General features: G+C 41.4%; 1 protein-coding gene across 2 annotated transcripts in view; it reads left to right on the top strand.

The window, feature by feature from the left end:
- The window catches only part of LOC134636289 (raftlin-like), a 130,378-nt gene that overhangs the window by 24,222 nt on the left and 88,148 nt on the right, over window positions 1-18,008 (top strand). The window lies entirely within an intron of this gene.

The following is an 18,008-nucleotide window of genomic DNA, read 5'->3' on the forward strand; positions in this document are numbered from 1 at the left end:
ACTTTTAAGTGGCACCCTATAATGATCCCCCTGTGAGCGTTCCTCTTGTTATCTTTTGATGTCGGAAGCCGAAACTTTAAACTCAGAGTCAAATTCAGATCGTGCTGGCCTGTGCTTATCTGCTTTATCTCCAGCTGTGGTGTTCTTTTCGTGTCACAGTTTACATAAAAGCTGATTTATATGTAGTGCGATTTCATTAAATATGGCCTATCATTGTGTTTCACAGCTCTACAATTTTATCCTACTAGAGTAGCTTTGCATTAACAACATGCACCTTGTTTACCCATTAGAACTAAAACAGCTGTCTGAAACAAGTTGTTTTACCTTTGTTTGCTACTCATATGGGCCGCGTTTCTTCTGATTGGTTGCCCCTCATAAACAACATGTTTGAATAGTAGGTAGTCAGTGGTTCAGTGCCCACAGGCTGTATACATACAGAGACAAGGGGAAGAAAAACTGTGCATCCACTGTTGTAACAGTGTACTTATAACTGCAGCACAGGCCTCAGGCTGCTCTTAAAAGCTGTTTCAGACAGTTTTTTCTACTCTTGGCGCTCAGTGACATCATTGAGAGTAGATATCTTTAATATGGTCATCCTACAGTTCTAGCTGTTAGCGTGTAAGCATCACCCACCACATGTTATAACATTTTGCTTGTGAGGGGAGAGCACTACAAAACACTGTGAAAGTCAAGTGGTGATTCAGAAACCATTATCACTGTCTGTGTGAACAAATCTGACATAAGACAAAACCTTTCTTGTGGAATAAATGTGGCAAAGACATCGGCCTCTGTGTCGGTTTTATTTTAACCTCTCTCTTTTCGAGTAAGGCCATATGCCCTCATGATGTTGAGTTTGCATTACTATGACTACTGCACTGTGAATAATGTTTATAGTAATTGCTTGCCACGGTGTTAGATCGTAGTTTTCTGCAACTCCCGCCCCAATGGCCCCTCAGGCTACTAACTGGCTACCAAATGTATGAAAATAAAACCTTCTACTGCAGAAAAACGGTGATGAAAGAAAGAGTAAATCAGTGGAAAGCTCTATGTAATAAAAGCTCAGCACTAAGCATGAGCGTGATGAGTTGCTGCTGCTGCCTCATGTTTCTTTATCATTTTAAAGCATGCATTCAGCTTCACGGTCACTCTGCTGCTAGCATTCAATCGCCTCTGAAAGACCTGGGAAAAAAACAAAAACAGAGAGTCTGTTTGATATTGAGATCATGACCCCACGGGGAACTGAGAGAAAGCTCGCGTTAGATGGCGTGGAAAGAAGCCATTTGACTGTGAATACAAGCGAACACACTCAGGGATGCGTGGCACGAATCTTATTTCCCAAAATGTGATTTTTGAAATGTTAAAAACATCAGGAGGAATGAAAGATTGAAAACATGCTCAATATGTTGCAGCTTTGTGGCATGTGGTCAGGAAATACCGGAGAAATAAAGATGTCGTCCTTGAAATGAAAACTGGTGAACAGGCATAAGACCATACACACGCACGCACACACACACAAAGGACTAGACACACCGTTTGATATCATCTCGGGAATGAGACACATCATTTATATGCAAAACCCCTGGAGCCCTGAGTCCCCTTGTTAATATGAGCTGTAGCTGTGGCAGCAGGTGAGTGACACACAGGAGTAGCTCCCTCCCGTCACTCCACTCAGATATAAGACAGAGCTGTGGGAGAGGTCAGCAGGAACGCTGCATGCCGGAGTGGCTTTCCGAGGGGAGATTAGTCCTTGGATGGCGGGGGAGCCTGGATTTATCCCCTGGCTCCCCAGCTTGAGAGGTGGAATTGAATCGCAGCTATTGGAGGGGAGAATGACATTGAAGACTGAATTCACGGTCATCTGGTTTTTACATTATATGTCCATTATATTCCCAGTGCTCAGAGTGTGGCTGTACAGCTGAAATCCAAATTGTAAATTAGATGCAGCCCAAAGTGAATTGAATCGGAAATGTATTTCTGATGGTCTGAGAAATCAAAAGGGGCAAGTGGTGATTATGTTAGGAAAATAGTGAATTTATAATCTGGACCTCCTTAAGAACAGTCCCTCTATCTCACACTGAGAGCTCCTGATGAAGGTATTCAGCATGATTAGTGGAAAATCGTGGAATCTTCCATGAACCGCCGGCCAAACCAGCAGTGCAAATTCAGGCTTGTGTCACAGCGTCTTCTCTCATCCATAGTAAGTGGCACACTTAGTGGGTGCTGCTTGTATTGTTTCGAGCCACTCAGGCAGCAAAATGCCAAGCCATCGTTTGCTGAGACAAAGATGTCAGAGCAGCATTTTAGGCGCGTGTGACAGAGCCGGAGCTCAGCAGGTTCCATTCGTTAAGCTTCAAACAGCTGCAACTGCTGACAAAGTTTTCAGCAACAGGAAACGCAGATTTCTGCCTGGTTCCTTCCTCTTTCTTCCCCCACCCCTCGCCCTCCCTCTCTGCTCAGCAGTATGTTTAAGATTAGCTTTTCTGGTAATGCTGTATACTCTGTGCAGGCTGCTACGTGTGTTTGAAGGCTTTGTTGTAGTTAACCCAGATCAGCTTCAGGTACATGATGTGTGTGTCTTTTATTTCTCTCCCTCTACACACACACACACACACACACACACACACACACGCACACACACACACACACACACACACACACACACACACACACACACACACACACACTTTATATATATATATATTTATATATATAACATCCCACTCCAAAATATTCTGCACCTGTTTTGAATCAGATTTTTTGAGCCTGCTCACTGAGTGTGTTACAGGTTTCTCAGCTGGCAGTTCTTATTGTGGGAGATGGGAGGGTAGGGAATAAAATGGGAGGTCAGAGGGCCAGAGAATAACAGAAAAAACTAAATGGAAGCAGGTGTACCATGGCAAGTGAGATTTAGAGAGGCATTTTAAAGTTTAGAAAAGCTGCAGAGGCATCTGGATTCTTTTTTTTTTTTTTTTATCTAAAAATCCCAGAAGATTTATGAGATTCCAGTCATAACTGCGCTTTCTAAAAGGCCTTGTTATCAAGACTTGTCCCAGTGCTATGGCAAAATAACATATCCTGGGGCTCTTTGGGTTTTATTTTTGAGATATTAATTCTGCATGTGGGTGGGGAACCTGTGTGCGTCATTAGATGAGCAAGTGACTGTGAGCGTCTTGAAAAGAGAGGAAATGAGGGGAAGAGATAGAATCTGAGATAGGGACTGTGGGTGGTGTTTGAGGCTCCTACATCTATGTTTTTGTACATATACACATGTTTTTGGGTGACATATCTGTTCAGAGCCTCTGTGTCTTGGTCCACGTCGGGTTGTCTCACATTTAGCTGTGTTTGCACGCGGCACTGTTTTGTCGAGCCTTCCTGTTTATTGCTTCTTCTAACGCGGCCTCTGCTGTTTTCCTGCCTGCCTGACAGACAATACGCCCGAGCGCCCCCTCAAAGCTTTATTGGCTCTTATTGCCCTCTCTCTCAGATCCAATATGCCAGTATTGATTGTGTTGAAATGCAATCAGGGTCTCCACAGCAGAGGAGCAAACAATCTAAATTTAACAAAACACCTCCGCTGGTCTCTGGCCTGGCCCTGGTAGCACCTCCCAAAGAGGAACAAATGTATTTATGTGTGTGAAAAAAAATAAAAAGAGGGTCTTTCATGCAGCCACAGCTATTGTTAGACAGTTAGGAGCCTTTGAAGCCACACAAGCAGAATGTGCAGGAAGTGACCTTAGCCTTGACCTCACTTCCTGCCTACTGGCAACAACAGAGCGTTGCCCAGGCCAAACATGTTGTTATTCTCTCAGATCTCAGATGATAGGTATTGTATAGATGCTTAGACAAATTAGACAAGTTATCATTGTGAAAAAGTAAAGATATTGGCACTAATGATCTGAAATAAAAAAGGTTGATTTTATCTTAAGGAATGCTTATGCATTTCTCCAGTGGCTGCGAGATGATTTAATGAGCTCAAGAGGTCGGACAATTTTCTCAGCTCATGAAGGAGTCACGTGATCTCTCAGCCAAAGTGAAAACAAACAATCATCAAAATCTGAGTGATGATTTTTCTTCCAGCAGCGAGTATTTGCTCAGTGACATTACAAAGCACGGTCTCACCATTTCCATTCTTTTTCTTAGGAAAGTGAAAATGCTGCAAACACTGTGAATCACTATGATTTTTCAGCTTTATAATGAAAATCTCAGCTTTCTTCCAGCTGACATAGAAACAGTTTCAAACTTGCTTTCAGTACAACACTGTGTCCTTCACATCAGCTTGGAATGGCTTCAGTTTTAAATAAAGTGTTGAACCTTTGTTATTTTCTGTTTAATGCCATGAATTTATTTAGGAAAACAAGCAGCTAACCAAAATTCAGATTTTGAAACAAAAATTACTTATGACATTGACGGGAGCCAGCCTGCTTTTCACTGCCATCAATCACTGTATTAGAAAAGGTGTCATTTTCTGGTAGCACTTATCTGAAAATGAAATGAAAGTCTTCAGTTTTGTGATAATAGACACTGACAGGAAAACAAAGGTTGTTTTTTTCCCTCTTAGATGAGGTGTAGTGCATGTGCTGGAGCTTTTCCATCAAAACTGGAGATAGCAACACAACACAGCGTATGTCTGGTGTTGGCTTTGGCATTAGGATAAAATTACAATTAAGAAGCACCTTCACTTCTTGATGTCTTCAAGAGTACGGAGACTCAAAACAGCCAAATAAAGGTAAATAAACCAATGACTCTAAAAGCATGTGTCAATAAAAAAAAAAAGAAACCATAAATAAGCATTTATTTTCATATTTTGGCATTTATTGGCACAGTAGTTTATGTAGTGATGAATATATTTATTTCTAAATGTATTTTTCATTTTGGTAGTTGTGGCCCTCCATAGAAACAGACATTCATTAATGTATTTAACGAATGTCTGCTGGACGTAGCACAATACTCGTCCCCTCTATCCAACTTCTGGGCTTGGTTTGTGCGAGTGCTGAATCACCCGCGTGGATGAAAGACAATGATTTAGACATATCCCGACAGTTCCACTGTAAATGGTTGTGGAAGTCTTTCTCCTTCTGCCAGATGTTTTCCCACTCCCATTAACCAACTTCAGCTAAAACTTCCATATCTTCTGAAGTCGTCTTGACCCTTCCCAGCGGACGTGTTAGGATTTGGAAAGCAAACGTTTTTCAAAAGCTTGTTTGAAGTTTTTACTCGTTAGAAAGAATTGGCAGAAGCAGTGCATGTTTCTGTAGCACCGCCCCTCTGCGAGACAGTTTACTCTGAAATCAGTTCTCCAGTAAGGCCTTCACTACTCATGACATCAATAAGTGAAAAAAGCAGCTGCTTTATTTAAGTGTATTTGACAAATAGGGCGAGAACTTCACGGAAAATGTTTGCGGAGCAAAGCTGAATTGAATCTTTGCAAAGCTGATGAGAGACGGTGCCGTGAGTTACCTATCTGCGGGTACAGTGCGCTCGCAGGCCTTTAATGTGATTTCACTCTTGCCGGCACGGAGTAACAATTTGCCCGAAGCCACCATCAAATGGGAATTGAGATGCTTCAGACCTGCTTATGTTTTCAACCCATCACATCAATGGGTGGCATTCGAAAACAGGGTGGTGATTGGGGTCGACTTGTGTGCACGTTACAATTTGATTGCGCTCACACCCACGTGGGATGCAGGGAGCGATTTGTCGGTGTGATGAATTTGCAGTCACGGGAGAGGGACGAGGGGAAAGCAATCAGAGTTCATCATCCCCAGCTGCAACATGGATGTATAATTCTCTGTTCTTCTGTGACTGAGGGCAAAAGCACACTGATTAGGTAGAGTTTACTGTATGATGATATGTGTAAACATGCTGTGCAGACGCTATCACGGGCAGGGGAATGAAGGTTGCGCTCGTCACCTTTGTGCAGTTTTACCTGCGGTAGGTTTACAGCTGAATGTCAGTTGAACGTTTTACGATAATATTCTGTATTTTTTTAAATTAAACCTCGGTTTTAAAACCAGTTTGTCCAGGTTTTATGTCCACATGGACCACAGCTGTGAAAATATGTCTCATTATGTTCCTATCAAGCCGCAAAATTTATAAAAAAACTAGAAAAATCAAATAAAGTACTAAGTAATTTGAGTGCAGGCACTGTGTTTGCTTCTTTTGACTCCTAAAAACAGAGCACGACGACTCCATCTTTCTGGACTATGACAATGTAAGGCTGCCGTTTGAACGCACTGGCTTTTTCAGCCCATTGTTAGAAACACAGACAAAAGACACAGACAGGTGTCAGAGTCACAGTAGGTGGTTAATTATGAAATAGATATCACACATGTATGCTCGCTCCATCATAATTATGTATGCGTCTCATATTTCGCGTGGATGTCTGGCTCCTCTGGTCCACCATTGTTTGCAGGGATTCAAATGACAGTGGTGGGATACAGGTTCATATGAGGAGAGGCCACCTGTTGTACGGCAGGGCCCCCATCTGGAGGGAGATTAAGGTGCGGTTGCGGGGGTTGTCTATAATTTGACTTAATTATTTCTGTAGAGACTGGGTGATGGATTAGCACTGTGTTCCTATTAGCATACGCCTGGTCCCTGGTTCCCAGTGGCCCTCCAGTGCAGCCCAGTGAAAATCTCAATTGTCTAAAACCATCCATCCATATACCTCCACCTCAAAGTCTGAATGAGGATTAAATGATATATTGTCTAGTTGTTATATAAGGCTGGAATTACCTTTCTTTGGCCTGTAGTGAAGCTTTGATTTGAACTGAAATGTCTCAAGAACTCTTGAATAAATTATTAAACTTGGTACGGACATTCATGGCCACCACAAGATGAATTACAACAACTTCGGCCATATTAAAATCCTCAAAGCTACAGATACATTCGGTGTTGTTGAGCTGCATTTAGCTGCAGTCCTAGCTGCTACGCATATAGTGATTTAGCTAAAATGCGTGCCACATGCATCAATGAATACTACAATAATGTAATTTGTGAGACAGTTAAATCATAAGCTCTTTTGACACAGCTGCACTAACATGCATGTGCAGGATGAAGTGCCTTCCAGGTTGCCTTGAATAGAAGCTTCTCCATAAACGTCCAACAGATTTGAACTGTCTTTGTTTCTCCTTGCCTCGTGTTGTTCTCCTCCAAGTTTATTTTGCCAGGCTGTGAGGTGCCAGCACTGAATGATGATAGCAGAAGCAAAGCATGATTCAGATAAGATAGATGGCTGTGGCTCAGGTGGCAGAGCAGAGGGGTGTACTAAGAAGCAAGTTTGCTCTGCAACCTCAGATACTGGCTATAAAGTTTCTTTGTAAAACGTTCTTCTTCAGTTCGGTGCACGCTCACATAAAACAGGAATCTGATGCACCTCTTCTGTCACACAAAATTGATCAATCAAGTGCTGCTAAACGCAGACTAAGAGGTCATGGAGAGTTATGAGGAAAATGAAAAAAATGTTATGTTAAACTATAATACATGCAAGAGTGGATCACAGCATAAAACCATTCTTAATTCATAAATTGATGTATGTATTGGAGTCTCGGTGCTGCAGTTCTTTCCTAATGTTACTTGTAAAACTGAAAGTCTAAATAAAACTGGGTTATGTGTTGAGGGACAGCATACCTCACTAACCCATTGCTTTTATTTCGTAGTCTACCCCTCAGGTTGGGCATAAATGTCTGGGCTTTGAACTTCCATCCCAGCTCCGCCACATGCCAGTGTATGTAGTGTTCAGTGAACCTCAAGTCTTCTCCACTCAGAGCATCAGATAATGCTGTTCTGTCAGATCCTGTTGGTGTTGCAGAGATGTGGACAAGGGGTCTTTGTCAGTGGTGTCTTGATAATATGGGTGCTGACAGACAATGTTGCTCTTTTAAAGAGCGGCAACATTTGCATTTGGAATACGGAGCTCACAAGTTTGTCAGTCAGCAGACTGCGGTTCGTGCCCCATTTGGGAGCTTGGTGTTTTATACTTTGTTTTCTACTTTCAGCTGCTGGTTAGGCTTAAAGACCGATAAGGAGAAGTAGAAAAAGTTAAGAATTTGGGTTAAATGGCGCCCCTTACATTAGAGCTATACACTTAAAATTGATGCTTTACTGTGCCTTTAAATTTGGTCCAAAAGACATCATCACAGTCATCCATACATGACAAAAGGGGAGTGAGACATCGGTCTCACTATGGCCGGTGCATCACAGCACATCGGCCAGTGGGCATCACTTTATCTCTCTAAGACTTTAGTGGCTTTGACAGAATTTGTATTTGATGCTGTGAGGATTTGAACGGACTGCTGTGTGAATGCTTTGTAGAACAGCAAAGGTGCAAAGGTGCTGTTTCAGTGCAGACAGTTAACCATTTGTCTTATCATATATAAGTATAGAATAAGTGTTTAGCATGTTTCATTTTTACCATATGAAAATAAATTCATCTCATTAAATGCCTGCAAACTATGGTGTTCCTATCAGCCTCAACTGTGCTTGTGCTAATTAGCAAGTGCCAGCTTTTTAATATTCAAATCTACAGTAAGATGGTTAGCATGGCAGGATAGTACCTAGTAAATAGGTCGCTTAGCACAGTCACTGTTACTATGTTAGCTGTGTGAATGTTAGCATTTAGCTCAATAGAAAATGATAGTTTTCTATCTAAGTACAGCAGCTCACTGAGCCGCTGAAGATGCATCAAGTAGTATCTCATTAGTTGTTAAAGGTTGGATATTGATCAGTGATGGCATTCAAGCTTAATAAATGGATGTTTTCTCCCTGCCAGGAAATTAAATTTACTGAATTTTTAGTGTCAGTATAAGCAAATCATGTAACATTTGAAGAATAAGTAACTGTTGTGACAAAGAGAAAAGAAAATTAAGCAAAGTCCACCTTGGCAGTCAAACAGCAATTTGGCTTGCTTGGTGCTGCAGGTTTATTGTGCCAACTTTACAACTCAATTTACTTTGAGAGGGTTACCTGACCTGCATCTTTCTATAATGTAAATCACTTGGCTTTTAACCAGAACCACTTCATCTTTGTATTTCGGTTGGATTATTATACATTAATGTACGGTCTGAAGGCAGATTAAGAATAACAGGAAGAAGACGGGCGTCTCAGGTCGAAAGTCGGTTGAGTGTTTCGAGACTCGGACATAGAAAAGCTTGGATGCAACTTTAAACTGCTCTGTTCTGCAACAAGCAGGTCACCAGAGCCCTTGTACAGTTTCACAGTCAAGAGCAATATGCAAGCCTGAAACCATTTCACACTTTGTTGTTATTTTTAGACTGACTCCGCGACTTGTAAGTGTGGAACAGACTAACGGTTGGTGAAGCCTGTTTTTATGTTCCACTGAATGTTATGGCACCTTTTATCTGGTTTTCAGTGGTACTTTTCGTCCATTTCAGGTGTATTTACATTGACCAGTGTTTCCACTCTTCACCCCTCCACTCCAACAGGAAATGATTTCAGTTGTAGTTACTAACCCATGAACTGTAGCAGAAGCGTAGCTGAGATGTCAGAGGTGAGAGGAAAATGTGACAAGTGCGTTTCTACAGGTGCAAATTCCCAGATGTTTCCCCGAATCAAGATCACAGCACATCCAGCATCAAATTGTGATGTCCCTAAAGCTACCTTTGACACTCCTACTCATACCTGCGGTGCTTGTCGCAGCTCTACATTGACACTGAACCTCTCCCAGCCAGGTAGTTTGGACAGGCTTTCTCCTAGCAGAGTATCTGAAGTGACATGTCGGGTTCTTCTCCCGTCAGGGCCTCAGTAGTAATTGAGGAGGCAAAAACAGCTCTCGCTGCAGACATTTCAATGGTTGAGCTGGAGGAATGTCAAGGGCTTGGGGCTTGCTGTAAGAGTGTTTTTTAGTGTGTTTGTGTGTGTGTGTGTGTGTGTGTGTGTGTGTGTGTGTGTGTGTGTGTGTGTGTGTGCGCGCGCGCGCGCACCAAGTGCTTCATTTTTTTCACAGTGCCCATCTTTGCTCCTGTGTTATGGTGTTACATCAGCAACGTTACTGCTATTTATCAGCTGTAGTTAGTTCATAGATAAGATTTAAGACCTGTTCTCCACATATAAATTATGGTATGTGACAGCTTAAATTGTGCGAACAAAATATAAAATAGTAAAAAGATAACACATGAAAAGATGCTATAAGATATATTATCATAAGAACAGTGTATTTTGGACACAGAGGCAGTTCAGAATACTTTAAATAATACACTAACAGAAGCAGCAATAAAGTGAAAAGATTAACCAATCAAAATCTTTCAGAAGTCCAGAAAGGGCGACATAAACTTAAGAGAAGAAGAAGCCAAAATGGGTAGTAAAGGTCAAGTTTCAACCTGGAATTAAAAGATGGCCATGATGGGAATGTGGCAAATGTCCTCTGGAAGTTTGTTCCACCTCTAAATGCCACTTCTCCGTGTTTATCTTGCACTCAGCGAGTAGTTCACAGCCCCTCTACCTGGTGACCAGAGAGGCTGAGAGGATTATCTGACAGTTGCCACTGACAGACTTTTAGACAAGCAGCAGCAAAGACAAGGGGCGGTGTGTGTGCATAATGACTACTTATGCATTTTATATGGAACGGTAAATGGACTGCATTTCCATATAGGGCTTTTATTCAAAGCTCTTTACAATTTGCCTCTCATTCAAGAAATTACCACAGGGGGACAGCAGGGGTCACGTCAGCTGCCAGTATATGAAAAGAAATGGTAAATTGTCCGCTTGCACATCCCTAGAGTATATTTAAGGACCAAAGATTAAATGTCCCTAAGAGCTAAAAGACTAGAATTACTGCACTGTGGTTGCACGCATCTGCCAACCAGTCAAGTAGCACTTTACATTAACGTCAATCCTGACTCGTATAACATTATAGGTAGTAACCAAAGATTAGCGTCACCATTTTGCTCTGGTGGCATGTCCCCTTTTGTTTATGAGTTATGAGTTTGAGTGATGCAATAGGAGTGTTTTGGTAGAACACTATTAAATGCATAGACTGAATATAAAAGACTGAACTGTAAAACTAATGGAGGAGTGCTTTAAATCTGCACTGAGATGGCAACTTCTCTCATTAAAAAAAGATGTTTACGTATATATGTAAGCTTATATCTATATATAAAAGTCTATGAGATAACAATGCTACATTCTAATTATCTGTGGCTTTAATAAACATTTTTCTGATGAGTTTGTGGACTGCAATCTTATTGCATGTAGCATGATGTTCATTTTACAATCTTTGGGCCTCATTAGCTTTCTTTGACAAGTCGCTGCAGTGTGAGTGTACTACATCCCTCAGGTTTTAAAACACCAAGATTGTAACTGCAAAAGTGGAACCTCACAAATCAGTGGCTGACAACACAGTGGCTATGTCCATTGCTCATATTGGGTGTGAATTTTTTTTAATGGTTTCAGAATTTTTTCTATAAAAAATATAACATTTTGGTCATAATTACTACACAGCCAAAACAATGTCTTTCTTTTCTTTTTCCTTCTTGATCTTTGAACCTTGATTCATCCTTTAGTCCAAACTTACCAGTGATTCGGATTCACTAATCATTCAAGACCTCCCCTAAGTATTTTTATTTTAGGAATTTACATACAAAGAAAGAGATAACGTGAGGTTTTTAAAACTATTGCACGATGGAAAAACACTGATTGTTGTAATATTTAGACACTGCTTGGTATAGGGTTAATGATTACGTTCAAAAACCTGTGACTCACAAGCACTGTCCCTCTGATTATAAGCTGTGCGACTTTGATAAATGCCAATGCAGACTGCTATGAAGGAAAACAAGTTTTATCTGAGCAACATGCACCTCTTCACGAAAATTGAAAAACATCAGAGAAGCAAATTGCAACTTTGTAGTAGACATTTTATGCTTTTTATTTCTTTTGGTAATTTTTATTATTATTTTTTTATGTTAAACCTGAGTAAACTTTCAAACAATAAGGTTAGGGTATGCAAACTCTTGTCCCTGTGAACCAAAATCTCAGATGTCAGTTTTTTCAATTAACTTTTTAGTTCAGGGACGGTGCCAAGCAGTAGAAAGCTGGCTTAATGGGAAGGGAAAGGGAGCTAAACCAAGAAGCTGAACTGAGCATAATAGGTTAACTACCTGGCCTAAGCCAAATGGCAGTTTTTTCCAGTGCAAGCTGCAATTCAAGTGCCATAGTGCACACTGTTTTCTCTATTGTAGACCATTAGGTCAGGTGCTGAGTAGGCTAGTAGTGGCTTGTGGTAGAACTTATGGTAGTTGTTAGCTGGAGGGACATCACTGCACCTTGCTGTTACCCATTTTAAATAAAAAGTGCTGTTACTGGCCAGCAGATGCAGTTCCAAGTGCAGATGCATTGCTTACTTTTACTTGTAGATGTCTGAATGTTTGCTTTCCCACTGGCAGCTTACACACCGACCAGACTCTTACAGGCATAACGGTGAAAAAGCCTCAGGAGCATTTTATCATACAAGACAATAAGGAGCTGATTTTCTCCTTACCAGCAGTGAATTTGGTTTTTTAGGCTGACAGGTGACAACAGCAATAACAACAATTGTTTGCCCTGGTTGCAGCCTTCAGAGCAAATTATGCACCACAATCAGCAGCTCAAAGAATCTAATGGCAGACCCACGGTGCCACCAAAACATCCCAAGCCTGTCAGAGAGCTTAATCATCGCAGAACCTCATGTTTTAAAATTCAAATTTGCAGTCTTTTGCATTGCTAATGGAAGAACCCCCCAACACCCCGCCCCCACCCCCAATCAAGCCGGGACGTCTTGGCAGAAAATGCTTCAAATGCGATTTGACAGGAGGCTAATGTCAGGGTGTACTGTACGGAAAAAGCCCACAACTTGTAGTTAGCAGAGAACAGGAAGTGAGAGTGGTGTGCGGCGCCTGAGTGGCGCGCTGTTGAGAACGCAGCAGTAGAGCCGTCATGGACTTTGATCAACAACCTGCTCATTTACCGCAGCTTGTCTCTCAAGCAACGTCTCCAGGCAACTGAGGGCTGTCAGCGGAGGAGGTGGCGTCGTGCGGACAAAACGCACTCTGGAGGCCTCCTGTCAGCCGGAGGATTGGTGAAGGAGGCACACTTGAGTTCCTCAGAGAAAGGGAGCGAGAGACGGAGAATGAAAGAGAGAGAAAAGATGCAGACCTTTTTCCTTTTCTATATAGAAACCTTATTACTGGCTGAACAAATTACAGGTAGTTTTCCTCCCATCAAGAGATTCCATGCTTTCTCATTAAGCCGTACAGCGTTCAAGTCATTTAGCGAAGAAAACAGTAGATGAATTTCACTTGGTTTTATCCCCATCTCCAGTAAAAGCTTCTCCTGGCGCTCTGGATACAGAGAAATGCTTATGTATTTAGACATTCGCCCAAATAGCCTTAAATGCTGTGTCTAGACAAAGAAAAAGCAATTGCATTAGCATTTAGCTGGCCATCCAGGCTATTTGTTTTTATGTTTATTTACCCAGAAACCTCTGCTGTGTGCTCTTATCCAGCAGCGCCCTTCACACTCACTTCGTTACGGACATTAAGACCTAGGAGTTGTCCAGAACAACCGTAGTCTGGTGCCAGTCAGCAAAACTACCAGGGAAGCTGGCCGTTAAGAACCTTGCTCAAGGGCATCTTAACAGAAAAAAAGCATGTCTAGTTTGTTTTCTACTTTGAGATTTTCCCTGCTCCTCCGGCCAAGACTTTGAATTTTTCCCCAGGGCAGATGCTCCACCAATTTTTCATTTACCATTTTCCTCCTGTTTATTCTGTGTGGTTTGATTTTTGAGCACCACAAACCACAGGAGTCAGGATTTGAAGGAAGAAAAGTGCAGGAGAGTTTTTGCCAGTGTTTGAAATTTCAGCTATATATTTTTTTGCATTCACTCTCATGATTAACAGTATATAATCCAAATTTGTCATAATGAACAAGTGTGTTAATTAAAAGCAAAGGTCAAAGAAAAACAACTTGATTTTCATTCCGGGAATGATTTCATTAGAGCAGGAACTCATTTCTCGAGTAATGCCAGACTGATATGAGTGATGTGAAAAATCAATAGCTCCCTGAAAACATGATTAACTCCTGTTTGTTTTCAGTGTAATCGTTATGCTTGAACTGGTTTAATAAAGAGCTTCATGGCTTTGGGATTCAGCCCCTAGAAGCACTTCAGTCCCACATTATTAGCGCAGCTATGTCCGCTCGCAGCATCTAGGAAGCCAACTATTCTGCTCTGCATGCAGGTGTGATCCCATCAGTTGTGTTACTGTGAGAGTGTGAGGCGGGAGAGCGCAGGAGGTGCGAAAGCACAGACAGAGAGTGCGTCTGGAGTCTAGAAATTCTCTGTAATATAATGTGATTTTATTAGAATAACTGCGCTCCGACGTTCAGTATGTGGTCTGCTGATTAGGTGCTTCCGATTGATTTTTCTGCACACGTGAGCAGAAACAGCTCAGTGATTAAGTGCATGGTTAAGGGGCTAATAGCAATACAAAGCAGGTAAGAAAGAATGAGCTGGTAAAAGAATGAACAAGCGAGCGTAAGTAGTGATTCAAACCAGGAACCGTGCTGCCGGGCAGTGTTGCCTCAGGTAGCAAATCCACAGAGTGCGATTGGCTTTGAAGACTTTTCAGATGACAAAACACAACACAGTGGTTTATAATGCTGCGAGGAGGGATTCTACAAATTATTACTACTCTTTTTTTGGCTTCTTTACCAATTCATTGCAGGATTCACTGAATAAATAAATCTGTCTGCAACCACAGACAGACAGACGATCTAAACCTATCACATTGTTTCTCAGGTTTTGGCCTCCAGTCACACTACAGCAACACTTTTTCACCAAAAACAGTGTCTGCAGAGTGGAAGCTTCTGGAAATTGAGTCTTAGCAATAAAACTAGCATGCTCTGTGTCTATGTGGTAAAAAAGTTAAGACAATAATGAACCTTTATTGTAATCATCCATTATATAGTCAATATAGTTTATCACTGGAGATAGGTGCTGTTATTTACTTGCATTTGTGGATTTCTGTATGTCAGCAGCAGTCCTGGAACTGCTGTTTACCAAGTTATGTGAGCTGCAGTTTTATGTCTTTCGACATGAACAGAAAGATGTTCGTGAAAACAGCTACACAATGAGTCCTCTGTATTTAAACACAAAGAGAACAGAGGTTTATTCAGAGTCAGCAGAGTAACTGGGCTGTACGAATCCATCACGCTGCCATATGTTGCCTGTGATGTGCCGTATTGTTGTTTGTCAAATTAAAGAGGATAAAGGAGATTTACCAAGAACTGTTTAGGTGTTTAAGTGAGGACAGGTGGTCTTTTTAGTAGTTTCAGATGTGGCCGGTTATGTAGAACACAGTCCAAGAGTCCAAACAAGTAACTGAAAACAGGAATGCATAGACAGAAGTGACAGAACCAGCAGGTTTTAGGTTGTTCAGCACCATACAAAGACAGTTTATGTTGGGCTTTCCTTTGTTTCTGGAACTCTACTGGAGGAATGACACTAATTTTGCAAAAGTTATTCCGTCATTTGACATATTGATGTTAGTGGAGAGTGATATCTAACAAAGGTATTCATCATCCCATTTATTGAGCACCTTGTGGCCTATGGATGAGGAAATTGTGCTTGTAGAAGAGACCACCCTCATCAGGATAGAAATTTTTCATCATCATTGAATGAAGGTGATCACTCACAACAACTCTGTATCGATTTGCACTGACCCTGCAAACCCATCCATCCATTTACTTAAGTGCCAGTTAGTATGGCGAGGGGACTGGAGTCTATCCCAGCTCATTTTGCGCAAGCGATGGTACACCCTGCACATGTCTTCCACAAGCATCCAATTCAGAATCACCAATTAAACCATCATGTGTGTCTTTGGACTGTGGAAAGGAGGTGGAGCAGCAACTACATGGACGATGCAGAGGATCCAAACCATGCTAGCACAGCAAAACACACCAACCCGGTCTGCTCACTTTAGGGGTCAAAAGTTCAGATTTTTCCTTTAATTTGTCAACCATCCACATGTAAACCAGTGAGAAGGCGAGAAAGTGAGTGAGTTAAACTGCAGTCATTAGGTGGAAGGAGCAAGAGCAAGTGTGAGATTATATGTGTGAGCACCATAAGTGAGTAAGCATATAAGTCAAAGGGGAATGAAGTAAATACAGTAAGTTTGTGTGTGTGTGTGTGTGTGTGTGTGTGCGTGCGTGTGTGTGTGTGTGTGCGTGTGCGTGAGAGAGAGAGAGAGAGAAAGAGAGAAAAGAACGAGGGGGAGAGAGGGAGGCACCAGCAGGCCCAGTGACTTTCCCAGTGACTCATTAGGTAGGTAATTAAGGCACAAAGCTTTGGCCCCAGGGCCTCACCGAGCTGCACTCTGAGCTGAGACTGCTAATGACGGCGTCCTGGACGAGAAAGAGAGCGAGAGAATGAGAAAGAGAGAGAGACATAAGATGGAGAGAGAAACATGGATTAGTCCACACAGCAGGAGCCCTGACTGCTCCTTACATCCTCACAGACAGAGAGGTGAAAAGGCAGAGGGGTCGATAGTGTTCACACCCTGCAGGGATGTAATGGACAGTAAATCCAACTTAACTCTGTCTCTTTTCATTTACACAATAATGTACAGTTTACTCTCCATTGGAGGCCACACAATGAAATGTAACACAGATCGTTAAAGCTGAAAGTGTGTAAGATCTACATTTTTAAGGATGGCTTTGTTAATTTCTTTATCATGTTTAGTGCTAATTACGAGATGTCAGTGTAAATCAAAGATGGTTCACACAGTGAACATATCTACTAAACATCTGGAAAGAACAAGCCTGAGACAGTGCTGGAATATGGGGGAGTCGGGGAAGAGCACACCCCTCAAGAGAAAGCTGAGTTTTCCCTAAAAGCAACTGAATTTCAAGTTGGAGAGCTTTCAAGACAATCGATATGTTAAATTAATAAAGTATAAACAAAATATCAGGATCAAATTTTTATGCAATTTTAAATGTGTCTATGCCACTTTGTCCCTTTCAGTTCAGCTAATTTTTTTTAATGTCATTAATGAGCGTAACACAATCAGTCTGGACATCTGTGCAGTGTTTTTATGCATCACAGCTCAGGAGCTGCTTCATGCACCGTTCTGTGTATCTGTGCATAATAATGGTGTCTGCATTTGGTGTCAGATTGGCTCTGCTTAAAGACTAAAGTCTACTAAAGCACATCTCCTCAAACAGCTGACAAAAGTATCCCCTCTGTCTATCAGTGCACGCTGAGCCACTGTACTTTGATCAAGTTGAACTCAGCTTTATGTCAGTCACAAAAAAAGAGAAAGAAATTGAAAAAATAGAGTCAATAAAATATCTTTGTGGGGATTTTTTGTTTTGTTTTTAATTAAACTACTGTCTGAATTTCTCTGTGATTCATACAGGTTATTAATGATCCATGACTGATGACCTTTTTATTTTTATCTTACAAAGCAGTAAACTCTAATAAACTCTAAACTGTCTGCCTTGCCAGAGAAGTTTATAAAATATTGACTATGCCCACCGACTTCTTTGTTTTTCTTACTATACCAGAATTTTAAATCCTGTGTGGGTGCGATGGTGGTCAGATACTAATCAATGTAAGGCAATGTTTCTGCTTTCTAGTCACAGTGTGGAACTGTGATCGAGCTTAAACATTAAAAACTACCTAAAAAGATTACAGATTTGTGATTACATCCTGTGATATTTTAATTTAAATGACTTCTCCAAATCTTTTTGTACTGTGTCACAAAATTCAAAAATAAGTGAGAAAAAGGCACCAAAGGTTTTCAGGCTCACCTTCCACCACCCTCATCTAGTGATAAAATAGTTTCCTAGTGTTTCCTTTAGCTGTGTTTTTCTCTTATTTGTAGTAGTTTCCATCATATTCCTCTGAAATATGCATAGCTCGTGACTTTGTGGTTACTTACAATTTTCCCAATGGGTGCAGCACAGGCGGCAAAAAAGGGTGACAAATTAACCTGCAGTCGACCCATAATGACAGCCTT

This window comes from Pelmatolapia mariae, linkage group LG10_11, assembly GCF_036321145.2.
Source record: "Pelmatolapia mariae isolate MD_Pm_ZW linkage group LG10_11, Pm_UMD_F_2, whole genome shotgun sequence".
Lineage (NCBI taxonomy): Eukaryota > Metazoa > Chordata > Actinopteri > Cichliformes > Cichlidae > Pelmatolapia > Pelmatolapia mariae.